Source organism: Anomaloglossus baeobatrachus, chromosome 6 (genome assembly GCF_048569485.1).
Source record: "Anomaloglossus baeobatrachus isolate aAnoBae1 chromosome 6, aAnoBae1.hap1, whole genome shotgun sequence".
Classification (NCBI taxonomy): Eukaryota; Metazoa; Chordata; class Amphibia; order Anura; family Aromobatidae; genus Anomaloglossus; species Anomaloglossus baeobatrachus.
Window position 1 is genome coordinate 134,460,805 of NC_134358.1, and position 7,417 is coordinate 134,468,221.

Sequence of the window (7,417 nt, forward strand, 5' to 3'; positions counted from 1 at the left end):
AAATTGAACTTGGGGGAATTTTTTTGTGCTCGACAGTGACCTTTTTAGTGATTCCATTTTTTTAGGATTTTTCTCCCTCTAGAACTTTTGGTTCACTTTTTTTTAACCATTTTTGCCAATCTATTTTTTTTTTTAAAACTCACTGATGTTATGGTACAGTTTTGTAGCTTGGTTTGTTACGACTGTTGCAATATGATTGTTCTCAGTGAGAGAAACAATTATAATTTTGTTGTTGTGATACCTTTTTAATGGCTAACTAAAATAAAAGCAGTTTCAGAGCAAGCTTTCAAGACTCCTCAGGGTCCCTTCATCAGGCATGGAGAGCTGATAAGTCTTGAAAGCTTGCTCTGTAACATTGTTTTATTTTTAGTTAGCAATTAAAAAGGTATCACAACAACAAAATTTTGTTTCTCTCACTGAGAACAATATTACAGCGCAAGCTTATCAGGTCTCTTCATGCCTGATGAAGGGACCTGAGGAGTCTTGAAAGCTTGCTCTGTAACTTTTTATTTTAGTTAGCCATTAAAAGGTATTACAACAACAAAATTATCATTTTGTTTCTCACTGAGAGTAATCAATCATTTTTCAACTGGCCAACACTACCAAAACTTTTTTCTTTACTAAAAATGGAGGCTGTTGCAGTAGCATGCACTTTTTGTTTTATTTTAGTGTGTCCCCTCTGTCAGCTGCTGGCCTCTGATTGGTCAGTGCCTGTCATTGGTATAGCTATGCAGAGGTTCTCTGTGTGGTGCTGCAAATCATTCATTCAACTGAAGTAAAGTGCTGACTGCAGCAGCCTCTTGCATCAGCTGCAATCAAGGGATCTGTGGGTGCAAGAATCTGCTTCAGGGTTGCATGAAGCCTGTGAGCTGTGTGTTTGAGACTCTGGCACTAGACCAACAGTGGGTATCCTGTCCCAAGCTAATGGCTTTATACACAGCCAGTTGGTTTTGGTAGACTAGAGGTTAGGCTGAGATTCTCATGATCTGCCTACAGACAAGGACCTGTGACTGTAGCCAAACTCTTCAATTTCCATTGAATAAAAAAATATAAATTTTGCATATCTGAATGTAAAATGATGTTCCTGGAGCTACTAGTGGAAACTGACAGAAAATTGCTTCTGTGCAAAGCATTATATGGGTCCTTTGTAGCCCAGGAACACGTAAAAATACACAACTCCACCTGCTTAAAGGCAGAAATGGGCCCACCTTGGCTCTTGGACCCCTGTGTGGCTGCACCAATGATATGTTTGCCTATGACTGGAACTACTGTGTTATGCATCTGCAGAGCTGCTGCAACCAATACTTCTCTGGGCTAACAGAGGATTCCAGCATGGTCTAACCCTTTGATGACGTGTTCACATAAAGCTTGGTATAACTGCCTGCTTGCAGGTACTATGTACTGTTCCTAGTCATAAAAATGGGCCATGTGCCTGTCTGCACAGTTGAGCTGGCAGATATCTGTAGATGTAAAGTCTGATCCCGCTCCCTTCCAGAGGAGGAAATGAGAGTATTCAGATAGGAGATCTGAAAATATATATAATTAGTCCTCCCTGCATCATAGTATATGAAAGCTGACTGCCACAGTCTGGAAATGTTATCAGTGGAAGAGCTCCTAGCTTTGGATTTTTTCAGCAACCTGCCCAGCATGAACTGATGTTCTGCTGAAGAATGCAACGTATAGATGCAACGTCATGGAATGTCACCAGCAGCTAATTCTGATACACTGCGGATTTCCCACCCAAATCTGTTTTCCCTGTGCACAGAGCCCAGGATAGGTGTGTGCGTCCATATAGATATGGTGGGCAAACTCTAGGTCTGATCATTACAAGTCAGACCTTTGTGTTCTGTATGCGTGTCCAACATCACAAATGCCCATAGACCCATGCCAAGATCTCACATGGGATGGAGCCTAAAAGATACCCAACTCCATATTAACACTTAGGGCTCATTTAGATGACCGTTCTGTTTGTCCTCTTCAGTTTTTGTTTTTTTGCGGACCCACGGACAAGACCATCTTTTCAATGTCCTGTATAAGATCGGATGGCACACGGAAGCACTTTCGTGTGCATCAGTTCATATAAAAAAACACATTGGATGCCGTATGTTCTTTCTGTTATTATGGAACATGTCCTACTCAATACAAGTCAATGGGCCCGGAAAATCCCCAGAAGCACTTCCGTGTGACTTCTGTTGGGTGCCCCTGCAGTCTGTCCCACGGCTGCTCGCACTGCAGTGTGTCAGCATCTACTCGCACAGCAGTGATGAGCATTGCCGTCAGGAGGTTAGTAAAGTTCATTACCTGCGGTGATGAAGTCCTGCACTCCTGACCGTCAGCGCTCGTCACTGACTTCTATGCCCGCTGCATTCTCAGATCAACTCTCGCAGGCGTCCCAAGACTGTGACTAGTGGTGACGTCAGGTGTTCAGCGGTGTTCATCATCCAGGTAATGTAGCTAGACACCGTGACATTACACCTCTGGGCTTGATGCCAGGTGACATTACACATTTGGTATTAACCCCATATATTACCTTGTTTGCTACCGCACCAGGGCAACGGGACGAGCTGGGTAAAGTACCAGGACTGTGGCATCTAATGGATGCGGCAATTCCTGCTGGCTGATATTTTTAGGCTGGGGGACTCGTAATGATGTGGGTCTCCCCAGCCTGAGAACACCAGCCAGGAGCTGAGAAGTTTATCTTGGCTAGTATCAAAATTGGGGGGGGGGGGGGGGGACTGCATGCTTTTTTTTTAAATTATTTAATGTACTGTACGACATAGAACTGCCCACCGGCGGCTGTGATTGGTTGCAGTCAGACAGCTGTCACTCACCGTGGGGGCGCATCTGACTGTAACCAATCACAGACGGGGGGAGGGAGTGAATGCCTAATGAGCGGCCGACTCGAGAAGATCAAAGAGCTGCCGCGGGAGCAGTGTGATAGCTGTGCTGGTGATCGGTGAGTATGTAGCGCTTGCTCCTACCTCTTTGCCCCAGATTCTGTTCCCCATAGACTATATGGGGACCAGCATCTGGCCAGATACCCTGGACTGCATGTGACTGTCCTTCCGTTTTGTTTTTTTTGTGGTCTGCCATAAAAACAGAAATCACACGGATGACAAACTGACCATATACGGAATGGGACAGATGCATCCGTGAAAGAACAGGAGCGTTTTTTTGCGGACCGCAAAAACAGAACAGTCGTGTGAATGAGCCCTTATCTCTTATCTTATGGATCTCCATCTGATAAATATGATGGGGTGGTGTCCAGGGACCGGGCTATATGGGGAATATTGCTGGGTCTGCTTGTGTGGTAACAGGAAAAAATGAAGGTGAATGGGCCTACTCTATATATAATGACCGTGGATTGGTCAGGAAAGAAAGTCTGTAATATCAATGGAAAACTGGGTCAGTGACTGACGGCTCTAGTTGATTAGAATACATTCGTGGGGGACACCCAGGCACTCTGGGGGTCCACATTGAGACATTCTGGATAATTGGGGAGGGTTTGCAAATACAAGGCATTGTATACAAAGTGAATTTAAAAAAAAAAAGTTTCCCATATCTATCAGAAGCCAGGGTTTTGTTTTTCAAGGTTAAAAATTGAAGTGATTTATTGGTTCGGAGATCACAGAATGACGTGATTGTTACTAAAAAGGACAACAAGTCACCGCAATTACAGGAAATTCAGCAGCAAGTACTTTTCAATTGTAGTTAGCAAAGTATCCAGCAAGAAGAGCCATTGTACAAAGTATCCCATAAATATCCACCAGGGGGAGCCCTTGTAATGCCAATACATTGTGCCAGTAGTATCCCAGAAATATCCAGCAGGGGGAGCCCTTGTAATGCCAATACATTGTGCCAGTAGTATCCCAGAAATATCCAGCAGGGGGAGCCCTTGTACAAAGTATCCCATAAATATCCAGCAGGGGGAGCCCTTGTAATGCAAATGCTTTGTACCAGTAGTATCCCATAAATATCCAGCAGGGGGAGCCCTTGTACAAAGTATCCCATAAATATCCAGCAGGGAGAGCCCTTGTAATGCAAATGCTTTGTACCAGTAGTATCCCAGAAATATCCAGCAGGGGGAGCCCTTGTAATGCAAATACATTGTGCCAGTAGTCTCCCATAAATATCCAAAGGTTACATATATCTGATCAAAAATTGGTTAAAAGAACTGAAGTCCTCAGTGGTTGATACCTTTTAATGGCTAACTGAAAAGATGGTAATAATAGCAAGATTTCCAGACTACTCAGGTCTTTTCATCAGGCTCAGTATAACACAAAATCTGAAGAGTCACATATTTATACACAACAGGACATAGAATAGTGCAGTAAAAAACAAACAAAAAACAAGTTATATGAAACAGAACTATCACTATGGCAGGGGGGCAAAAATCAGAAAATATGAATAAAAGTTCTCATGAATAAAATAGATTTTATGAAATATAATATAATATTTTTCACAATAAAAAAATCAGCAGACGTTCCTACACAAGTTCCACCTCACAAAACCACTATTATCAATATCGGCTATTTCAAAATTAGTATACTGGTACTGTACATCGATTTAACAATGAAGACATAATGTCACCATATAATATTTATAACAGTGTAATAAATACAAAATATCCATATTTTTGTCTTTGGTTTTGAAAGTAAATAACTACATATGAGGTCAGCTCCACAAATGTAATAATATAGGCAAATATACATATTTCTAGTTGTTGATATTAAGTAATGGAAGAGTGCTATATGTATCGAAAATATGTATACTGCCTATAGATGGTATACAAAAGTAATAAGAAGTAAATAGTATATATACAAGAAGTATATGTAAAAAATATGCAAAAGTATATGTAAAGTATATATACAGTGGAACCTTGGATTAAGAGTAACTTGGTTTGAGAGCGTTTTGCAAGACAAGCAAAGCTTTTTACAAATGTGTAACTTGGTTTAAGAGCAATGATTTGCAATAAGAGCAAATACTCACCGTGCACACTTCCGGTTCTGTCCTTTCACCGCTCTCTGACCCGGTCTGGAGGTAACTTTCTGTACATATGTACTGTACACAGTATACCATTGTACAGTACAGTATATACTCTATACCGTGTTTTTCAAAAAATAAGACACTGTCTTATATTTTTTTTGCCCCCCAAAAAAACACTAGGGCTTATTTTTGGAGGAGGTCTTATTCTTGGAGAAACACGGTTGGGGGTAAGTTTACCCCCCAAAAAAGCAGACCCCCCACTTCCCAGGAGACTCATACTCACCAGACCAGGACGTCTGCGTGGTTCCCAGGTCCTCCTGTGATCTCCGGTCGATGCTGCACGCCGTTTTCCCCTGCTGCTAGCTGACACGCTGACACACACAGAAGATCCCAGACACACACAGCAGATCACACACACACAGCAGATCACACACACACAGCAGATCACACACACAGCAGATCTCACACACACACAGCAGATCTCACACACACACAGCAGATCTCACACACACACAGCAGATCACTCACACACACAGCAGATCACACACACAAACAGCAGATCACTCACACACACAGCAGATCACACACACACACACAGCAGATCGCAGATATACACAGCAGATCACACACAGCAGATCGCAGGCACACACAGCCGATCGCAGGCACACACAGCCGATCGCAGGCACACACAGCCGATCGCAGGCACACACAGCCGATCGCAGGCACACACAGCCGATCGCAGGCACACACACACAGCAGATCACACACAGCAGATCGCAGATATACACAGCAGATCACACACAGCCGATCCCAGATACACACATCCAATCGCAGGCACACACAGCCGATCACAGATACACACATCCGATCGCAGGCACACACAGCCGATCACAGGTACACACATCCGATCGCAGGCACACACATCCGATCGCAGGCACACACAGCCGATCACAGATACACACAGCCGATCACAGATACACACAGCCGATCACAGGCACACACAGCCGATCACAGGCACACACAGCCGATCACAGGCACACACAGCCGATCACAGGCACACACAGCCGATCACAGGCACACACAGCCGATCACAGATACACACAGCCGATCACAGGCACACACAGCCGATCACAGGCACACACAGCCGATCACAGGCACACACAGCCGATCACAGGCACACACAGCCGATCACAGATACACACAGCCGATCACAGATACACACAGCCGATCACAGATACACACAGCCGATCACAGGCACACACAGCCGATCACAGGCACACACAGCCGATCACAGATACAGCCGATCACAGATACACACAGCCGATCACAGACACACACAGCCGATCACAGGCACACACATCCGATCACAGGCACACACAGCCGATCACAGGTAGACACAACCGATCACAGATACACACATCCGATCGCAGGCACACACATCTGATCACAGATACACACAGCCGATCACAGATACACACAGCCGATCACAGGCACACACAGCCGATCACAGGCACACACAGCCGATCACAGGCACACACAGCCGATCACAGATACACACAGCCGATCACAGGCACACACATCCGATCACAGATAGACACAGCCGATTGCACGCACACACAGCCGATCACAGATACACACATCCGATCACAGGTACACACAGCCGAACGCAGACACACACAGTCGATCGCAGACACACACACAGCCGATTGCAGACACACACAGCAGATCACACACACACATCACATCACATCCAGCTTACTGCCGCAGGGAATGAGAGCAAGTCACGTGTCCAGCCGCAGGTCCTGTTCGTTGCGCTGCACCGCACTGCCTCTCAGGATTCTGCCGGCGATAAGAGATCTGTGTCGCTGGATGAGGTGAGTGTGTATGCGATCCGATGTGTGTGCGATCCGATGTTTGTGTGTGTGATTTGATGTTTGCGTGTGATCCGATGTTTGTGTGTGCGATCTGATTATGTGTGCGATCTGACTGTGTGTGCGATCCGATGTTTGTGTGTGAGATCTGGTGTGTGTGTGAGATCTGATTGTGTGTGTGTGAGAGCTGATGTGTGCGGGTGTGTGATCACTGCAGGTCCTGCCGCTCAGTGTCGGGTGAGTGTGATTGCCGGGTGCCACTGTGTATAATGAAGTGTCCCGCAGTATCTGTAACTTTTTTTAGCTGCATGGACACTTCATTATTGATCCGCGATTAGGGCTTATTTTCGGGGGAGGGCTTATATTTAAGCCTTTCTCCGAAAATGATGAAAATTCCTGCTAGGGCTTATTTTTGGGGGAGGGCTTATTTTTGGAAAAACACGGTAGCATGTCTATCAATTTGCATTTGTGGATACAGTATTGTACTTTCTTTCTGCAAACCACTACAGCACATTGCTTATACTGTAATCTGATGGCCTGTGCAGTATTATTTCCTACCA